The sequence below is a fragment of the Myotis myotis genome, unplaced genomic scaffold, assembly GCF_014108235.1.
Source record: "Myotis myotis isolate mMyoMyo1 unplaced genomic scaffold, mMyoMyo1.p scaffold_m19_p_3, whole genome shotgun sequence".
NCBI lineage: Eukaryota > Metazoa > Chordata > Mammalia > Chiroptera > Vespertilionidae > Myotis > Myotis myotis.
The window spans coordinates 17,481,134-17,503,542 of NW_023416335.1; the positions used below are offsets into that span (position 1 = coordinate 17,481,134).

The following is a 22,409-nucleotide window of genomic DNA, read 5'->3' on the forward strand; positions in this document are numbered from 1 at the left end:
ATGCACTTTTTCCTGTTCCTTCTTCTAATTATAACTAAAAATCCTGGACATGATACACAAAACAAACATGGGAAGACTCTGAAAGACAGAAAGAAGGCAGATAGGCTCAGGATCTCAAGACCTAAGGAAAAATATGAGTTACATTAGTGGAGGTTTTTAGTTGGTTTTTATTTGTTTGCTTTTGCCTCTTATATGCCATTCTTGGAGCTAAAGAAGCTGGCAACCTGGGAATGCCAAGTGCAAGATAAAAAAATTCATCCCCGAATGACATAGAGACCAAAAAACAATACAGAAGATCAATGAAACCAAGAGCTGGTTCTTTGAAAGGATAAACAAGATTGATGAATCTCTAGCCAGGCTCATCAAGAAGCAAAGAGAGAGGCCCCAAATAAAAAAAAAATCAGAAATGAAAGGGGCGAAATAACAACAGGCCCCACAGAAACACAAAGGATCATTAAAAAATACTATGGGCAACTCTATTCTAACAAACTAGACAACCTGGAAGAAATGGACATATTCCTAGAAAAATACAACCTTGCAAAACTCAATCAGGAAGATTCTGAAAGTCTCAATAGGCCAATAATTATGGAAGAAAGTGAAGCAGTCATCAAAAAGCTTCCTGCAAACAAAAGCCCGGAACCAGACGGCTTCACAGGGGAGTTTTACCAAACATTCAAGGAAGAACTAAAACCTTTCCTCCTCAGACTATTCCAAAAAATTAAGAGGAAGGAATACTTCCAAGCTCATTCTATGAAGCCAGCATCACCCTAATACCAAAACCAGATAAAGACAACACAATGAAAGAGAATTACAGGCCAATATCCCTCATGAACATAGATGCCAAAATCCTAGCAAACCGGATCCAGCAGTATATCAGAAAGATCATACACCATGACCAAGTAGGATTTATCCCAGGGATGCAAGGATGGTACAATATCTGCAAATCAATAAACGTGATACATCACATAAACAAATTGAGAGAGAAAAAACACATAGTCATATCAATTGATGCAGAAAAAGCATTTGACAAAATCCAACACCCATTTTTGATAAAAACTCTCAGCAAGGTGGGAATAGAAGGATCATACCTCAACATAATAAAAGCCATATATGACAAACCCACAGTCAACATCATACTCAATAGGCAAAAACTAAAACCATTTCCCCTAACAACAGGAACAAGACAGGGATGCCCACTCTCACCACTCCTGTTCAACATAGTACTGGAAGTATTAGCCATTGCAATTAGACAAGAAGAAGAAATAAAAGGCATCCAAATTGGAAAAGAAGAAGTAAAACTGTCCTTATTCACAGATGACATGAGACTGTACATAGAAAACCCTAAAGACTCCATCAAAAAATTATTAGATTTAATAAATGAATTTGGCAATGTAGCAGGATACAAAATTAACGCCAAGAAATATATGGCATTTCTATACACCAACAATGAACTTACAGAAAGAGAGACTAAAAAAGCAATCCCATTTACCATCGCACCAAAAAAATTAAGATACCTAGGAAAAAACTTGACTAAGGAGGTAAAAGACCTATACATGGAAAACTACAGGACACTGAAAAAGGAGATAGAGGAAGATATAAACAGATGGAAGAACATACCGTGTTCATGGATTGGTAGAATCAACATCATCAAGATGTCCATACTACCCAAAGCAATCTATAGATTCAATGCACTCCCCATTAAAATACCAACGGCATATATCACAGACCTAGAACAAACATTCCAAAAATTCATCTCCAATAAAGAAGACCCCAAATAGCTGCAGCAATCCTGAGAAAGAAAAACAAAGTAGGTGGGATCTCAATACCAGATATCAAGCTGTATTACAAAGCCACTGTTCTCAAAACAGCCTGGTACTGGCACAAGAACAGACATATAGATCAATGGAATAGAATAGAGAACCCAGAAATCGACCCAAACCACTATGCTAATTAATATTCGACAAAGGAGGCATGAACATACAGTGGAGTCAAGACAGCCTCTTCAATAAATGGTGTTGGGAAAATTGGACAGATACATGCAAAAAATGAAACTAGAAAACCAACTTACACCATACACAAAATAAACTCAAAATGGATAAAGGACTGAAACATAAGACAGGAAACCATAAAAATACTAGAGGAATCCACAGGCAGCAAAATCTCAGACATATGCCGAAGCAATTTCTTCATTGATACTGCTCCTAGGGCAATGGAAACTAAGGAGAAAATAAACAAATGGGACTACATCAAAATAAAAAGCTTTTGCTCAGCAAAGAAAACCATCAACAAAACAACAAGAAAGCCCACTGCATGGGAGAACATATTTGAAAATGTTATCAATGATAAGGGTTTAATCTCCAACATTTACAGGGAACTCATACAACTTAACAAAAGGAAGATAAACAACCCAATCAAAAAATGGGCAACGGACTTAAATAGATACTTTTTGAAAGAAGACAGAAGAAAGGCCAAAGGACATATGAAAACATGTTTAAAGTCACTAATCATCCAAGAGTTGCAAATCAAAACAACAATGCAGTACCATCTCACACCTGTCAGAATGGCTATCATCAACAAATCAACAAATGAAAAGTGCTGGCGAGGATGTGGAGAAAAAGGTACCCTCGTGCACTGCTGGTGGGAATGCAGACTGGTGCAGCCACTGTGGAGAACAGTATGGAGTTTCCTCAAAAAACTAAAAATGTAACTCCCATTTGACCCAGTGATCCCACTTCTAGGAATATATCCCAAAAGACTAGAAACACCAATTAGAAAGGATATATGCACCCCTATGTTCATAGCAGCACAATTCACCATAGCTAAGATTTGGAAATAGCCTAAGTGCCCATCAGTAGATGAGTGGATTAAAAAACCGTGGTATATCTACACAATGGAATACTACACTGCGGTAAAAAAAAAGAAGGAACTTGCCTTGACCGGTTTGGCTGAGTGGATGGAGCATCGGCCTGTGGACTGAGGGGTCCCGGTTCGATTCCGGCCAAGGGCATGTACCTTGGTTGCGGGCACATCCCCAGTAGGAGGTGTGCAGGAGGCAGCTGATTGATGTTTCTCTCTCATCGATGTTTCTAACTCTCTATCCCTCTCTCTTCCTCTCTGTAAAAAATCAATGAAATATATTTAAAAAGAAAAAAAAAGAAGGAACTCTTGCCATTTGCAACAGCATGGATGGAAATGGAGAGCATTATGTTAAGTGAAATAAGCCAGTCAGAGAAAGATAAATACCACATGATCTCACTCATTTATGGACTATAATGAACAACATAAACTGATGAACAAAAACAGATCCAGAGAAGCATCGATCAGACCATCAAACCTCATAGAGAAGGTAGGGGAGGGTGGGGGTAAGGGGAGAGATCAACCAAAGGACTTATATGCAAGCATATAGGCCTAACCAATGGACACAGACAACAGGGGGGTGAGGGCATGTGGGGGGGGGGATAGGGGGTAATGTGGGGATAAGGACACATATGTAATAACTTAATCAATACAAAAAATTAAAAAATTAAATTTAAAAAATCATCCCAAACAAAGGTCTGCTATCTGTAGCCCAATTTCAGGATAGGGGCAACCTGGAAAGTGAAGAATTTTAAATAATTTACTCCAGCCAATCAGAATAAAATAATGGCTCCACTCATGTCAGTAAAGACTAACTGGAAAGTCTAGACTTTCACCCAAAAGGTTGCAACGAAGTGCCCCAAGACCCCTATGGAAGTAGTGTCAAAGAAGGAATCTACACTTTTACCCCCACAGAGATGTAAAGAGCTCCTACCTTCAGTGTGATGGCAGACCACCTGGGAAGTCTGGACTTCAGTACCTACCCAGCATTAATGAATCACCTCTTTCCCTCCTCATGGATGGTGTTAGCATAAGCATAATAGAAAGTGAGGACATTCACCATCACCCTTTATTAATGAGGCCACCCCCACTGTGGTGTCAGTGGAGACAATGGGAAGAGCTGGACGTGAAGCCCACCCAGCAATAACAAGGAGCCCACCACCTTGGGTACAAGCAAGGCTGAATGGGAGACCTGGACTACCAGCTCCACATCATAGTAACAAGAGCTGCTTCACCATCTGCTGTCAAAGCAATATTTGATAAAGCTAGAGAAAATAAACATTTAAATAAAAGTCAGAGTCCCATGATACAAAATGTCCATGGTTAAATAAAATATTACTAGTCATACTGTGAATGAGAATGTTCTCAAACTGAATGAAAAAGACAATCAGTACTGAAATGACAAACATGTTAAAATTATCTGACAAAGCTTTAATGTAGCCATGATAAAAATGCTACAGCAAGCAATTATGAACATGCTTGAATATAATAGAAATTACTCAATCTGAAAAACAGAGTGAAAATAGACTGGAAAAATGAACAGAGCCCTGTGTCTATGGAATTTAATAAAAGATCTAACATTCATATCATTGGATTGCTAAAAAAAAAAAAAAGAAAAGAAAAAAAAAGAAAAAGGGAGAAGTTGAAAAAATATTCAAAGAAATAATGCCTGAAAACTTTTCACATTTTGTAAGAGATTTAAACCTACAGATTCAAGAAACTGGACAAATCACAAATAGGATAAAGCAAAGAAGTTCTCATCAAGATGCATCATAATTAAACTTCAGAACACTAAATGAAAGAAAAAGTATGGAAAGCAGCAGAAAAAAATAAGTACTACCTAAAGGGAGAAACAGTCATGGCTGGTTTGGCTCAGTGGATAGAGCATCGGCCTGGGAACTGAAGGGTCGTGGGTTTGATTCCAGTCAAGGGCACATGCCTGGGTTGCAGGCTCAATTCCCACTTGGGGGCATGCAGGAGGCAGCTGATCAATGATTCTCATCATTGATGTTTCTATCTCTCTCTCCCTCTTCCTTCCTCTTTGAAATCAATAAAAACATATTTCAAAGGGGGAAACAATTTGATTTTAGAGAGAGAGGAAGGGAGAGGGAGAGAGAGAAAAATATTGATTGGCTACCTCCTGTACATCCCCTACTGGGGATTGAGCCCATAACCCAGGCATGTGCCCTGACCAGGAAATGATCCAGTGACCTATTGGTTCATGGGTCGATGCTCAACCACTGAGCCACACCAACCAGGCGCTACTATGGTTTTGTAAGATGTAAACCATTGGAAAAACTGGGTTAATGATGCATACAATCTCTCTGTATTACTTCTTACATTAAATGTACATATATAATTATCTCAAAATAAGGAAGTTAAAAAGAAATGTAGCCGAAACCGGTTTGGCTCAGTGGATAGAGCGTCAGCCTGCGGACTGGGAGGTCCCAGGTTCGATTCCGGTCAAGGGCATGTACCTGGGTTGCGGGCACATCCCCTGTGGGGGATGTGCAGGAGGCGGCTGATTGATGTTTCTCTCTCATCGATGTTTCTAACTCTCTCTATCTCTCTCCCTTCCTCTCTGTGAAAAATCAATAAAAAAAATATATTAAAAAAAAAAAAAAAAAGAAATGTAGCTTCATGGCACATGCCTATACAGTATACCAAATTTTGCTAAGGTTTATTTTTGTTCTAATTAATGTGCAGACTTTGTACAAGATAAATCACAATCCCCTAAACTTTATATTACAGATTGATCAAATGTAAACCCTCTGCATATACAGACACCAAGGGAGTGAAGGCATGAGCGGGGGTGGGGGGGGGGGAGGTAATGGGGAGATAAGGACACATATGTAATACCTTAACCAATAAAGGAAATAAAATCAATTAAAACATTTAAAAAGTTACAAAACATGAATTCAAATAAATAAAGAAAATTCTAAACCCCTAATAGAACACCAGGCAAAAATTTTTACAGAGAGTTTACACAAAGGAAAATACACATGGTCAGTAAATAGGCCTTATGAAATATTTAAAATCCTTAGTTATCAGAGAACATGAAATAAAACAATACTGCACATATCTCAACTCTCTAGCAGAGCTCTGACCAAACTATGAACCTTTCCACTACACCTGGAATACAATTTGCTAGATCATTTTTCCTCAGTAATCTAAATGAATTTATAACTATTCTTTCTGCATACATCCGTTAGAATAATTTACAAGACGCTGTACTTCCCTTGACTTCTTGGGCTAAGACTTCCTAATTTGTCTTCTTGGCCTTTCTTAGAATAACACTGTCAGGAGTCTTGTCATAGCTGGTGCTCTCCAGCTACAGGCCTGTATGTGCAAAAATACGGCCCTGCTGGCATGGTTCAGTGGTTGAGCATTGACCTATGAACCAGGAGGTCACAGTTCAATTACGGATCTGGGGCACATGTCTGGGTTATGGGAGCTATGCCGATCAATGATTCTCTCTCCCTTTCCCGTCCTCTCTGAAATCAATAAAAATATATTTGAAAAAAATAGGCCTACCTCTTAGGTTTCCAATTTTTAATGTGCTTCATGGTTCAGTCTTAATCCTCTCGGTTCCTTAGGCATTCATTGGAGAAAGTGAGATAGACCTGGAAAATTTGGTGAGTGCTCCTGTTCTTTTTTTATGCTGGGAAGGAGAGGGCAGAAAAGATACAGAAATCAGAGGTTCAGAATGTGGAGTATGTCTGCTTTTGCTCTCTCTTGTGGTATGATAGAGTGCTAAGATGGTAGCCAAAGTATTTCTCTTTTATGCTCCATCTCTATTCAAAAAGTAAGAGACAGCATTATAGTCAATCAATTGCAATTCACTTTGCTCTTCTATGAAATGTACTTCTACACAAGGCATTTCATTTCATTCTAACATGATAAGTTGCATTCAGGAGTAACTCTGATTTCTGATATTTGGTTCAGTAATAATAAACAACTTCACTTATTTATTGAATAAATATATATTAACAATTTTTGCATCAGTACAGTGTTATATACTGGGAGTATAATAGTAAACAAGACAAATATGATTCTGTTCCCATTAACTTTACAATCTAGGGGCAAAAACTGACAAAATAAGGCAAAAATATAATTATAAATTTTAATAAGTACCTTTAAGAAGGAAAAAAACGCAGAAGACTGAAATGAAAAATATATAGTGGAATGGTATAGCTGGATCTATTTCAGGTCTTTGCTCAAATAAAGATCTCTTTCAACACAAAAGACTGAAATGTAAAATATGTAGTGGAATGTGACTGTTGGATCTATTACAGGTCTTGGCTCAAATATAGATCTCTTTCTGAAAGAGGTTTTTTCTGACCTGTCAGAAATTGCAATCATTCAATTCCAGCACTCCTCATCTCCTTCTCAACTTTATTTTCTCATACACACATTTAATTTGCTTACTTATCCTGATTTTCCTTTTTGTCATTTATTGATTTACTTGAGAGAAAGAGAGATGCCCTGACCAGGGATCAAACCCACAACCTTGGTGTGTCAGGATGACACTCTCACCAACTAACCCTGAGCTACCCAGACAGAACCCTATTTAGTTTTTCTGTTTCTCTAATTATATGTAACTTCTCAGAGGACAAGGACTGCTGCCTTTTAATTATGATGGTTTTTTACTTTTTCTTCTGGGAATATAATAATGCCTGGCTCAGAGTAGATGTTCAATAAATACTTGTTGAATGAAGGAATAAATGAGACAGTCAGGAAAAGACTTTCTGAGAAGGAAACATTTAAACTGAGACCTAAAGGTGGATCTACTCATGCAAGAAGTAGGGGTGGGAGGAGGGTTTTAACAGGTGCAAAAACCTTGAGGCAGAAGAGATTGACAGAGAAGGAACTTAAGGTAGCCCATGTGCTGGAAGCATGTCTTGGCAGTGACTAGAGCTGAAGTTGGAGACATGGGCAGGGAAAAGTTGTGCTGTCTTAGAGACCAACGTAAAGATAAGGTTTCATTGTAAATATAATGGGAAGAAATATAAGCAAGACTTTAATATAATCATATTATTTCAATTTAAACATGATTATTCTAGCTTCTGTATAAAACAACTCTTGGAAAATGACAACAGTGTAATCAGAGAGACCAGTTGTGAGATCACCGCAACAACAGTGATAACATTAGCCAATATTTGTTGAACACTTACTCTTAGTAGGCACTGGTCTAAGTGTTTTATATATTACTAGAGGCCTGGTGCAGGAAATTCGTGGGCTTGTTTGGCGGGGTGGGGTCCCTCAGCTCAGCCTGTGCCCTGTCACAGTCCTGGAGCCCTCAGGGGATGCCCTACCTAAGAGCGGGCCTAAGCCATCAGTCAGACATCCTTAGTGCTGCTGCAGAGGCAGGAGAGGCTCCCACCACTACTGCTGCACTCACCAGCTGTGAGCCCGGTTTCTGGCTGAGTGGCACTCTCCCTGTGGGAGCAAACTGACCACCAGGGGGAAGCTCCTGTGTTGAACATCTGCCCCCTGGTGATCAGTGCACATCATAGCAACCAGTCATTCTGCTGTTCAGTTGATTTGCATATTAGCCTTTTATTATATAGGATTCCATTTAAGTAAAACTTTAGCTTAGCTAATTGATAGATTCTATCAATATTTGTCAAATTAATTTTCTTATGCTTTACTTTTCCACATTATAGTCTGTCTATTTTAGCATAAAACCAGATATAGCAAACAACACTTTTAACAAATTAAGGCTACTATGCTAGCATTTAATGGAACTCCAAAGAACACTATGATTTTAACATATTCTTTATCTTACAATTTTTGTAAAATGTTCCTGTAGATATTTAAGAACTACACTTGATTCTTAAACATTTGAAAATGATATCTGGAGAACAGTAATCTAGCAATGTGTGGGATAACCTGGGTAGGAGATTTCTAAAGCGGAGATTCAACTGAGACATGGGTAGGGTGATCCAGATATTTCATGATAAGCCTACACTAACATAGTCGCAGTAGGAAATCTTCAAATAAGGTAAAGGCAAGAAAAAGATACAATAAAATAAAATAAAATGGAAAGAATTTGATTGAACATGGGAAAGCATTAGACAGAGGGAGGAATTAAAAGTGTCTTTAAGGCTTTGAGAAAGAGGGATATAGTGAACACTGTTAATAACCTGCCAGATCCCTTTTTGTGCCCATTGCCTCTGTCCTCAACTGCTGTGGGTATTATTGGCTAAGACTCACACTTACCCTCTTGTCTGTGGAAATGCCCTAAGGATTGTCCTCAGCAGAGAGACTGGAGCTGCCCCTCCCCCAATAGGCAGAGAGGTTGGTTCTCCCTCCAGGGGCAGCTGACAGCCAAGGACTGATTGATATGGGCTATGTTTCAAGGTGGGACAGCTCCCAGGAGCTATTATGCTTCAGAGCTCCCTGTAGGATCAGGCTGAAGATAGTTTTCAGCTGAAACCACATCTTTGCTTAGCTTCTGCCCCTGCCTTACCTGTTTCCCTCACTTCCTTACAGATTTCTCCTGAGAGTTCTTCCTCAATAAATCACGTATACAAGAATCCCTCTCTTAGGCCCTGCTTCCATGCATATTGACCTAAAATACAAGAACAGGGAAATACCGGAGTAACTGACAGATAAGTAACTTAAGAGAGGAGTGCTAATTTGGGCTTGTTTAATGGATGGGTCAGGCTTTTCCCAGCATAGTCTGAGTTCCCTTGGAGCACCCTTCACACAGGACGGGCATGATCACAGTTGGAGGAAGGGACTGCAACATACTGAATAAGTGAGGCATAACTCAAGTTCATTCTAAAATTGACTTTCTGAAATCAATTCTTTAACTCCAGAGCCAAATGCCCATAGAATTAGTCCTAAGTACATTTTATTGAGTGACCCACATTTTACAGTCTCAGTGCTTTTGAAACAGAAAATGAAGAACCCACAAGCACGAGCACCTAGGGATCAGCAAAACATCCCCAACAATTTTTCAAACGTTTGATTTTTGGCAAAACTCGATTTAACTCATTTTGCAAGCGCTCATCCCTTCAGTTTTGAAACCCTGGGGTATTTCAAAGGAAATTTAATCCATATGTTTCTGATTCATTTACATTTTAAGTCATAAAAATGTTATTTTTGTAAAAGCTGTTTGATATCCAAAAAACTTTCTGAGCCTTTTTAAAAAAAATCTCTTTTAAGTCTTGTTGGTTGGAGCCAGGGAGCAGACATGGTGTGTGATGCACCACCCGAAAATGCGATCCAGACAGACTCAACCATAGACTGACCTCAGAACAATGCTTGCGACGTCCAGCCAAAAAAATAATGGCAACGAGATGATCAAGAAAGTTGGACTGGACACCAGGGAATCCTTGAGAAACACAAAAGAAGCCAATAGCAAATGATAATGAAGATTAAAGTGGGGTTCCCTAGTGCTCCAGGGATGTGTTGGGCATAGAAGGGCTAGACTCTTGCACATTGCCAAAAGCTATCATTCCTGGCAGCTCTCAGGGAGATCTGCAGACTTGTACAGGATAAAGTCCCATGTCGCCACCAAATGCTTCATGTGAAGAAAATTATGCCTTTTTTCAGCATTGTATGTACTAATAAAACATCAAACTAACAATATCCAAAGGGTTTTAAGAAATGCATTGCATATCTTTACTATAGAGTACTAGGCAGTGATTAAAAGAATGCTGTAAATATGTATTTAGTGCTGTAGAAAGATGTTTGTGATGCATTGCTAAATAAGAAATATGGTGACAAACCTGGTCATGGGTATTAGGACCACATTCTTTGTTAAGAAAAAAGGATTATCACCAACTGTTTTCATGTACAATAAATATTAGACAATAATCTATGCAGTTGGGTAGGATGGGGTGTTTTCCTTAGTTTGCTTGGTTTTATTTTTAATTTTCCTACGATATACAATGTGTGATTTTGAAAACACACACTTTTGCCTGACTTTAAAAATTGTATAGAATAATATTCCTATAATAGCGTAAGGGTGCAATGCCCTTCTTTTCCACCTTATTTCTTCTGCTTGGGAACAACCGTGCATGGGGTCCAAGCCGGAGGGGGGACTGCCGCAAAGGCTGGATGATCAAATCGTCTGAGAGTTGATGGAATGCAAGCGTTCCTCTGGAAGCACTGAATCTATGGTGACCATGCTTTCTGAACCCCAACTGTCACACTACCTAACATGTGAGGGGTGTCCGACAGGATAGATTATTTTAAATCAGAGCTGTTCTAAAAGTCCCGGGACATACAGTTGTTCTGGCTACAGGGCACATTGCTTCAGAAAGGAACACTCTGGGGGGGGGGGGGGGGGGAAGGCTGGTAATTTATAAAACCGTAGCTGCTGGTACTGAACATCCGCGGAGTGAGAAGAACTCTCCTGATTCTCCCTCATGTAAATGCAGACAGCATTTTAAATCCTGGACTATTACTTTCACATATGTTGGCATCTAGTCAGTTGCTGCTTAAAGTACTCCCTGTGCAAAATGTACACGACTGTCAATATTAGTTATCCCATAAATTCTGAAACCTGTAAAATAAATGCTTTCTCCTGAAGAGTCACTCTCTCTAATATCATTAGCACCCCATTTTCTCTCCCCTTTACTGCCATCGCCACCAAACTCAAGGCTGGCTCCGAATTACAAGCCATTTTCCCATCTGTTCCACGGGGCTCCTAAATTCCTCTTTGATCATAAAGAGAGGGTAAAGCAAAGCAGAGACATCCTTTTCTGAGGCCCCATTAGTAGAGAAAAGTTAGATTAAAAAACCTGTAATGTTTTCATTCTTTTTTAAAAAAGTGATTTCACAGCATTTTCATCTAAAGGAATAGGGTAAGTGGGGAAAGCAATTAATTATCACATAAAATCAAGTTATTTCAAAACTCTGGACATGCTTTCTGTGTTAACATTCTGTGATGATTCTCTTTAAATATATTGCATTCTCACATTCTGGAATGGCTGAGTTTATTTTAAACAGGTATTAACTTTGAAGCTCAAAATGTTGAAAAGCTAAACCAATTGGCCTGTTGTGGCCATCACTCTCCTACCAAACACTTTCTGCTCCACTCACAGAATGTGAGTTCTCAGCTCCAGGTTCTATGGGCCAGTTCTTAAACGCTGGGAAATCTCTTTTCCAACAGACAACATTTTCTTTAAAAGCTTACCAGGGCCCCGTTATGGATAGAAGTCATGTAGAGACAGAGTCCTCTTCAAATGAGACCTATATAAATGAACCTCAAAAATCCTTTATCTCAAAGCTATGGGGTGCTTTGCTGATTGCCTGACCTGAGAAAAGGGGTGTGTGTGTGTGTGTGTGTGTGTGTGTGTGTGTGTGTGTTTGAGAGAGGTTCACCCCACAGTGTTCCACAGTTGACAGTATGCCATGGTTTTGAATTCAAATATCACCAAAGCAGTGGCATACGACATTAGACTTGAGGTGAAATATTGTTATAAGTTGTAGGTGCCTAATAAATAATGTCATCATATTAACTAATGATTCGTTTATTCACTCATTCATTTAACAACTAACTGGAGAATCCCTAAATGGCAACTCTTAGGCACTGAGAACAGAGATGAGTGAGCCAAGACCCTTGCCCTCAAAGAATTAATACTCTAGCAGTTTGAGGGGAAAAACAATTAAATAAAAAATGCACGGGGAGTTGTATAAAACAATGAAAATTGTACATGGTACTATGAGAGGGAAGGTAACTTTCTCAGAAGAGTTGGCACTTGAGATGACTTTTGAAGGACAATTAAGAGATAGTCAAACCAAGGGTGGGGGGCAAAAGGAAGAACTTGTGCAAATGCAGGGAATGAATGAATGATATTTTTGATATCTTCTAATCATGGGTATCATATCCCTACCAATAGAGCTGGTGGGCTTATAGATTCCTCGCCCCCCCCGCCAAAAAATATAAATAACAGCTGAGCTGTGATCAGATTTCTATTTTAAAACAATCAATTAGAAAGATACATTTTAGTTTATTTAAAGAATCAGTGCACCTAATTCTAAAAAGACAAATCTTTAAATCAGAAGTCCAATGACATTTTATTCTATTGCTGCTACTGAATCACCTGCAACCATGCCCAAATTTTTCGGGAAAGCAAGTGGGAAATTGTCAATGTTTGAGAAGACTAATTTTTAACAGAATAGTATGTGTTTGAAAAAAAAAATGGCTTTAGGTTTGAATTCCAGCTTCCCCACATTAACAGCTGTGTGACAAATTAGGTTTTCTGAGACTCAGTTTCCTCATCTGTTTTATTAGTGACAATTCCTTTCCTACTTATTAGAGCTGTTGGGAGAATTAAATTAACTAATGTATAAAAAAGGTCCTAATATAGTATCTGGCACTGAGTACATGTTCATTCTGTTCCCTTTCCCTTTCCTTGGGAATGGGGACGGGGGGAGGTCCAAACAGGGGAAATGAGATAGCCAAGCTCCTCATCTTGGAAGTACTGCCCATGATCAGACATTTGCCTACTTGACCTCATGCATGTCAGCCAAGCCCAACTCAGTCTGATCATGTTCTTTTTCACAGCTGGAAAAAGAATAATATTTAGTTATGGATCTTGGATGCCAGGAGAGAGTTAGTGCTCACCAATTCATTTGCACAATGAAGAGACACCTGCAGCGTAGCTTGTAGAACAGAATTGAATTGATATAAAAAATATTTCCCATGGCAGCAAAGACACTTACAGTTAATGAGCTAATAAATATTGTCAAGTGACCTTTCTCTTGCCAAGTATTACATTGTAAAGAGAGGGGGAGGAGAGATTAGAACTGTGCATTTGCTGCAGAGTTCAAATCCTGGGCTTCTTCTGGGTAACTTTTATCCCTATTGGCCATATTTTAGGCTTGTCAGTTCACTAATTCCCCATATTGTTTGATACTGCAAGTTATCTAGGCCAGAGACCTCTTTCTTATAGGCTAATGTCTGATGGAAAGCATAGTGCTCTTGTTCATCTCAGGAATGGCCCTTTGCACATTTGCTTCTTCTGTTGATAGAGTGAAGGATGGATTGGTATTCTCTGCTTACCCACCTACTCCTGAATTTCTGACACAAAAACTGTGAGATAATATGTATTGCATTAAGCCACTAAGTTTTGCAAGTAATATATTATGCAGCAAACAATAACAAATAGAGGTAAAATATAAGATGTGTTTTTGTAGCTGTAGTGAGGCATAAAACTCCATTACCTTTGACTCCTCTCATGCTTAATTATGGATTGCAGAATCCATTTGCTCTGAACACTCATTTTTCCCAAAGAAATGGTGAGTTTCTCTTTATTCTTCCTGGAGCTGTTTCAATGTCTACCTATAAGAAATAGCAAGAAGATAATTTTATGTGTAAGTTCCAGCCCTCAGATCTCTGGGAAAAGGTATCGTCCCAGTGCAATGTGTTAGCCCTGAATGTGCTCACTCTTCCTGTGCTTATCTTCACTCTCCTCCTCTTCCCTTGAGCTCTCCTTCTCAACTGCCAGGTGTTTCCCAGGGGACAAGGACTAGCTGGGTGGGAGTGCTTGCTGCAGAGAAGGTGCACCTGGGAGATGGTTGGGTTGGGAGCCAGCTACAAGGCAAGAGCTGTCTTGCTTAAGCCTGAAGAAAATGAATGATTATTTCTAGAATGGAGACATAAAAATTAATCAAAGAGGGCCTGAGTCATAAGCAAGAGAGGGATAGAAAACTGCCTCCTTTTGGGGGTGCAAGCTTAAGATTTGGCTGGTGGGGCAGTTAAGTACTAAGAACTCTAGCAGCATTAGGATGTCCTGATGTTTTTTTCTATCATCTTTGGTGAGATCACAGGCCCCTAACTTTCCTCCCATCAAAGTAGCTGAACTTTTACTGTTTCTCCTTCCATTGATGGGTCTCTAAATGTTGGAATGCCACAGAATTTAATCTTGGGTTTCTTTTTCTATGCACTCACTAACTGACATCATCTTGACCCATGGCTTGAACCAATACGGCAATGACCCTGGATCTACATCTTTGGACACTGTTCTGGAGTCGAGATACATCCACCATATGTCTACTTGGGTATCTAAAAGACCACATGCCCCACAATTTCCACCTCACAACACATCAGCTTTTACTCTGTCTGCTTGCTCGCTTCACCAACTGCCCCAGCCCCCAATCTGGAAGTTAACTGGATCCCTCTCTTTCTCTGAATTTCCACATAAAACTCATCAGCAGCTGTTCTTTAAATTTATTTCCAAAACTGACCCTCTTCTCTCATCTAGCCTGCTTATCACAGTAGCCTAATGTGTCTTGCTCCAACTCTTCCTCTCAATGGCCTATTTGCTACTTCATAGCCAACCATAAGCATAAACAATGATTCACATCCTATTTTCCAATCTTTTTGTTTTTACTTCCCTGAGAACAAAATTTAAACTTCTCTCCTTGGCATTGTAAAGCCCTCTATAATCTTCCTCTACTTATATGTTGTCTCTCACTCACCCTTCCAAACACACTGCCTCTCTTCTGTTTCTCAAACATATCAGGCCCCTTCTTGTCTTTGGACCTTTGCACATGCTATGCCCTATGCTTGAATTCTCTCCTTCATGATATGTTACTTCTTGACATTTGGTCTTCAATTTTAGTACATTTTCCTCAGATTGGTCATTCCCAACCCCTTCTCTAAAGTGGCCATTCGGCCTCTCCCTACATCTCCTTTGCCTAGCTCTATCAAAAGTATCTGAATTATTTATTTCTTATTTTCTTTCTTATAATTTTTATCTTTTTGACTGTTAGATTTCCTTCACCTAGAACAGTTCCTGGCACAAAGTAAGGTCTCAGTTAATACTCGTGAAATAAATTAATGAATGGCGGCCCATGTCCCTATCATAAGACTCAATAATATTACCCAATTCTCCCCACTATTAAATTTTTGGTGAGCTTCTTTGATGTGTGGCAGTCAGAAATTTGGAAACAAGCAAGGGTTTCTGTCTGTCTGTTGGATGTTTGTGTCCTGAGAACAGTACGGTGCTTCATTTCCTGGAGGGCTTGGTGACAGGGCTGAGACAGGAGGCTGCCATATGGTACATTGGTATGCACCTGCCATGAGAACAGGGTGAATAGCACTCATTGGAATAATCAGGAAAATTATGGAAAGTGACTGGCTACAGAGGACTTGACATTTTGCTTCAAAGCTCTGAGGGGGCGGGGGGGGGGGGGGAGGCAGAACTGTTAAAAAAAAAAAGGTATACATATTAATTGGCATGTCATACAGCTCCCCCAAGTAACACTAATTTGAGAAGAAAAAACTTTCCAACATTTTTTAGAGCTGAATACCAAGTACTTGAGCTTTATTATGTGCAGGCAGGGGAACTTTCAGTGTGTACACATCCCAAATGCATATGTATTATGCATCTCTACTAATACCTGAAGGTGCAACTAAAAGTCACAGCTAAAAGATAAACAAAGCGTTACCTTCCACCCACCTTTCTTCAAGTTCTCCAAGGAACAGTGACATTATTTACAAAAATTATGAGCTATCATTATAATATAAAAAATGCTGAGTTGCTTAGGCAGAGGCATTTTAACTATGCGGATGGCTGGGAAATGCAAAGGCCAAATATAGTCATTTTTCTGAAGACTACTAGTACATTAGAGAATTTCAATTGCTTAATATAATATTAAAGGTTGCAAATGTTCAATAATAGCTGCTTTGACCAAAAGAAAAAAGAAGAAGGAGGAAAATAAAATAAGAGAAAACGTGAAAAAATGCCAAGTAGTCCCCTTTGTGCATGACAGCAAGTAAAAGTGGTATCTCATGAGAAAGCATCAGATGGATGAAAAACGAAGGAAAAGGATCCACTCTTGAAACTGAAGTGACTGTGACATCCGGCTTCCAGAAGCTGGACCTGGGTGTTGCCCACTATTAGTGGCAACAGAAGAATTTCTACATAAAAGTGGCTTTGGAGTTGCTGTTCTGCTGGAAGAAGCAGCTAGGAGCTTGTCTAGGAGCAAGGTGGGTAAGAAGCTACATCTGCATAGCAAGTGTACTTTTTTACCTTAGATTGTATCTTTATTGGGGTGGCCTTAGGGCATGGATAATAATTGAGGGAAGATAGCATCTGTCACAACTCCCCCTTTAGATCTGCCACTGTAGTTTATATCCATGTTCCTACCCCCTTATATACTTCTTTAAATGTTTTTATTGATTTTACAGAGAAAGGAAGGGAGAGGAAGAGAGAGAAACATTGATGAGAGAGAAACATTGATGTGAGAAACGCCAATTGGCTGCCTCCTGTATGGCCCCTGCTGACGATCAAGCCCTCAACCTAGGCACGTGCCCTGACTAGGAATCAAGTCAGTGACCCTTTGGTTCATGGGACAATGCTCAACCAGCTGAGCCTCTCCACCTGGGTACCCCTTTGTATACTTTTTGTAATGTAGAAACAACAGTTAGTTCATGAACAAATGAGATGAAGAAAAACTCTTATTAGAGCTAGAAGGGACCCTAGAAATCATGTGATCTGAAGGTCATACAGAAGCTGAACAAAATGTTGATAATTATTGAATCCAGTGATAGGCATGTAGGGATTTTATTATAGTACTGCCATTAGCATATATATTTAAAAGTTTATGGTAAAAGGTAAACAAAAAAAGGCAGGTAGAAGGAGGAAGGGAATGAGGAGAGAAGGAGGAAAGAAGGAAGGAGGAAGGAAGGAAGGAAGGAAGGAAGGAAGGAAGGAAGGAAGCAAGGGAGGGAGGGAGGGAGGGAGGGAGGGAGGGAGGGAGGCCTCAAGTCCAATGAAAAAAGGAACACTGGAAATTTCCTCCTAAGCTAAGGATAAAAAATGGGCACAGCCATGGACTTTGCACTCAGTCAGCACTTACATGTCTACATAAACCAGGACCCACATTCTGAGCCAAGCTTTAACATGCGGCTTTCTCTTTGTCAGGAATTGTCCCACCAACGGCCTCAGCACTTGGGAACAAACAGCCCCTTTCGAGATGTTCAGCAGTGAGGGTCTGGATCTATCCAAAGGCAGAAAATCAAATGTGAAGTCAAAATGCCCCGAGCATTCAGTGCTCTGACGATCTCTGTGCCACTAGAAAGGCAAACCCAGCACATCTGCCTCCCAGCTGCACAGCTTCATCACAGACAACCAGATGGGGTCTTGTTTTATGGATTCTATTTGCAATCATTGTATAGTCTCTATTATTTCTTGAAAATCCTTCACTACTCAGCAGGCCCAGAAATGCATGTCAGTTCTTCATATGCCAAATTAATAACCTGCCTTTTCGGATGCCAAGTTCAGAAAGTGTTTAGAAGGAAAATTAAGGGAACTTGACTTGATAAGTAGGGGGAGTTAGCTCTTTGTGGCAAACTGAAATGAATATCCACTTACTCATGCCTACTTTTATTCCAACCCAGGTGTTGTTTTTTCTCTCTGCTGCTGAGCACTTATCTGGCCATACACAGGCTGCAAACCCACTGGGAGTGTTGGTGAGGTCCCTTGGAATAATTTCATATATGGTCTAATCAATGAACCAAAAGGTTATTAAGAGCCTACTAGGTGCCAAGTACTGTCCTATGTGCTGGAAATAAGATACAAATGACCTCAAGGTCAAAGTCAAATGGGTAAGATTAGGAAAGCAGCGATGATAATACATTGTGACATGTACTGCTGGGCATTTACACAGGAGGAATCACACGAAGATAGAGAGAAAAGGCCACAAAAAAGGACAAATCATTAGAGGTGAGTCTTGAGGGATGACTCAGAGGGCACCTATTGATGGGATGGAAAGGGAGGGCACTGCAGGAAGAAGGAACAGCACGAAACAAGTCCCTGGACCACACACAGATGTGAAGTGTGCACACGCTATCCACTGGGTGAATGAGTCTCTGGGCAAACAGCATTATGTGCCTTCTATGTTCTGGTGGGGGTGGTGCGGACAGGAATCAGAGTGGCCCTGCATGAAGAGCTCACTGTAAATTCTGCTCAGGACTGCTAGGAGGGTCTCACCAGAGCTCAGGCTAGAGGCCAGGAAGCAGAAAGAGCTCTATTCCTGCCCTGGGCAACAGCAGCTCACACAGAATGAAACTAAAGACCCACAGGGTGTGAATTTAAGAGCTGGAGGAACAGAAGGGCAAGGTAAGCCTTAGGGACATTTTCGGAGTCAGGGAAGTATGGCTCTGCTGGTCCTTCCTCAACCCTGTCACTGGATTCTCCTAGATCCCTCCCTTCTTTCCTCAAATCCAGTTCTGGACCACCCTCACCCCCACAAACACACACACTCTCCAAAGACCCCACAACCTCATTTACCCTAGATCGCCTTTCCCAGAAAAGGCCTTTACTCCAAAACTGTGTACCTTCCCCAAAACATCTTCCATCTCTTCAGCTACGGGGACCTCATCCTGATGTTAGAGGAAAATGAGCAATGCGAACAATAAGATGTAAGTAACTAAAATTCTCTCAAATCTCCCTGGGAACTAACATTCTTTTAAATAGCACTGTTCAACTTGTACGTGGCAGTTAGGCAATTTAGAAGGGATGTTTTACAGTGGGGACTGGAAGTGGTCCTTAGAGTCTGCAACTAGAACACAGGCTCCACCACCCAGGTCTAATCTTGGCCTCCGCTGTTCTCTCCCCTGAGTTGCTCCACTGGTGTATGGTGAGCTCCGGGCAGCCCTGGACTCATCTGTATCTCCATGAAGGGCTGGTGAGCCTCTTTGAGAGGAGCCCTGGGAGAAGGCTGCCCCGAGGGCGAGGTAAACATGGCTCTGGGACCCATGTCTGCCCTGACCCTTTCCTAGCCACTGGCACCCAGCACATTCAGCCAGGACTCATGAAAGTGCAGTCTGCTCCATCAGAGCAGCTTCCTGTTCCCCACCCCCACTATCCCTCACCCCAACCTTGCCAACTCCCCTGTTCCTTCCTCAGGTGACAGGCATTGCATTGATGTTTAGGAGAATCTGATCCAAACTCTACATCCTCTCTGCTACCCACCAGGTGCAGCTCCTGCTTCTGCTCCCTCTCCGATTCTTACAATCGGTCCCGCCTTAGGTCCACAGCCCCTGTCAGTGGTGTACCGAATGCCCTATCTTCTGGGACACAGTCCTAACACAGTCATCTCAGGCTCAAATCCCAACCCTGATGGGCCTCCCCCAAGTAGAGAGTTCATCATGTGGGGACTGTAGCACCAGGCCCTCCTCAGAGCCTCGGGTCACATACCCACTGATGACCTAGCTCGTGTCCTAGGTGGTTGCTCCCGTGGCATTGCCACAGGGCTGAGTGGTCACTGAGGCCCATCCCCGGCAGCTGGGTGTGACATAACCTCCCCACCAGAACAGGCAGCTTCAAAGAAAACTGTGACCCAAACCCTGTCAAACTGGGAAGATCAGGAGTCTGGAATGTTTTCACCTCTTTGTTTCTCCAGTTTCAGGAAAGTAGACAACAGTAATCTTGAGGGGTGAAGGGAACCTTATCAGCTGAAGAGAACTCAAGGAAACCTCAGCTGTTTTGCAGGCGCGTTCCTTTGTTTTCTGTGCTGTCACCCTGATAGCCCCCAACTGCGCTCACTTCCCTTCCCTGTAAACAGCCGCCTCTAATTGAACTTGTTCTGTTGGATAAAGGTATATAACCTTGGTGAGAACAAAAAAAAAAAATGGCTTCACTCTTAAGACTTCAAAAAGTGTGTGGTCCCTTTTGTCAGGCCCGAGACAAGGTTAATTTATGCCGTCGCTATCTCACTCTGAAGGACTCTAGTTACTCCACATCTGTACTCTGTCTAATCTTGGTACACGCATTGTGGTGGTCTTGGCAGCCAAGGCATCTAGTGGTCTCTTAACTGTTTCCTGCCCACAACGACCAGGCACTCAGATTTGATTTTCTCTCACCCTTTGCCCCTGTAAAAGCCTCCCGTTTCCCCTGAGACGGTGTCCTGGCTGCTTGTGTGCTCCAACTCCAACACAAACAGAGGACTGCCCTGCTCCCCAGAGGGGCTGACCCAGCAGAGATGATGCAGCCCTGCAGGAGACAATCACCATTTCACCTCCAAAAGGAGAGGAGATGGTCTGAGAGAAGAAAGGGTGCAAAAAAATCTGGATGCTTGACAGCATTGCTATTCATTCTGGGTCTGCAATTAGAATCTTTCAATTAAACAGAATAAAAAATATCAGAGTATATTACATTAGGAAGAGCATGTTGTAAAATCTTTGCTCTGTGTGTGTGTGTGTGTGTGTGTGTGTGTGTGTTTTCTGGGTCATAATTTAAAATTCACTTCTTCCTATAAGTTGTAGCCAAAACAGTTTGAAACTACAGTGCAGTGTGTCAGGAGCTGCCTTTCGGATCGATGGCATTCCCATCTTCCCCCCGTGGGACTGCGGCAAATCCATTATCTCCTCTGAGTCTCTTCTCTGCAAACTGGAACCAATACCACATGCCCTACTGACCTCTCAAGATATTCCGAGGCCCTAATCATAAGACATGTGTAAGCTTCATACCAAAGCTCAGTACCAACCAAAATCCACCCCATAGACCAGAAAGGGCTCCACAAAGGATCCTCAAGTTCCACACAGTTGGAGAGCAAGGGAATCCTGGACACAGCCTTAGGTTCTGGCTTGGCCTCAAGTCCTCACACATTACTACACTTATTCAACCATATCCATTGGATGCCTGCTCTGCCTCAGGGACTGTTTTAGTGGTTGGGGACACACAGACAAAGTCTTTGCCTTCTGGGACTTACATTCTAGGTGAGGGAGCCAAATTCAAAAAAAGAAATAGTGTGTGATATGATGTTAAGTTCTACAGGGAAAAGTTAAAAGGTTTACTAGTAGGCCAGTGTATCTATTATCAGTTTTTTCTAAGATCCCATGCTTTCTTTGTTTTTTGTTTTAGTTTGTTTTTTTAGCAAGGTTTGGTGGCTAAAAATGCTGGAAAGTCACTGTAGAAAGTTGTTATTCTGGAGTAACTTGCTATGCAAGGTACCCAAATATCCCTTTTTCCAAAAAACACCCTCAAATGCTATCCCATTAAAATCTTCCCAGAATCATCATCTATTGCTTATGTAACCATCGGTTACATAAAAATAGACTCTAAATTAATTGTCTAGAAGAGAATAAAATATGGAATCTGTCACCTGAGCTGTAAAGCCAAAATGTAAGCAGCTTCAAGATGGGTTTAGATCAATGCAAGGATAGTAAATGCTTAAAGCCATTGAATATTTTTCAAAGACACTGTACAAACCAGGAGCCCTAAGACCCTGTGAGTGCCATAGGCTCCTTAGTGCGAGCGCTCTGCTCACTCGTCATCAGCATCAACACTGTGTAACTGCTCCCTTATGACTAATGTCTGGGTCTCAGTTTGGGGGATAATTTTTAGTAGCAAAGTTCAAAGGTTAGGAAAACAAACGTAGGGTTAGGAAACCTGAGTGCTCATCCCAGCAGGTCAGTTCCCATTTCTAAGACTCACGTTCTCCTTTGCAAAGCTAGTTAGGCTTTAATGAACTTTGAAGCCCCATTCAACACAGAGGCTTTTCGAGGTAAAAATGTACCTGTGAATTGGCTGTGATCAGAGATCTGACCATTCTCCTTACAGGAGCGGAGTCTTCAGTTTGTC

The 22,409-nt window shown here is 41.0% G+C and overlaps 1 long non-coding RNA gene across 1 annotated transcript; it reads right to left on the bottom strand.

Moving 5' to 3' along the window:
• Nucleotides 1–6,392: 6,392 nt before the first annotated feature.
• LOC118650064 lies at nucleotides 6,393–14,146 on the bottom strand. The gene is made up of 3 exons (XR_004965838.1): nucleotides 14,041–14,146; nucleotides 9,329–9,430; nucleotides 6,393–6,517 (listed from the first exon to the last, which is right to left on the bottom strand). It is a non-coding gene; the product is annotated as an uncharacterized LOC118650064 (long non-coding RNA).
• Between the last annotated feature and the right edge of the window lie 8,263 nt (nucleotides 14,147–22,409).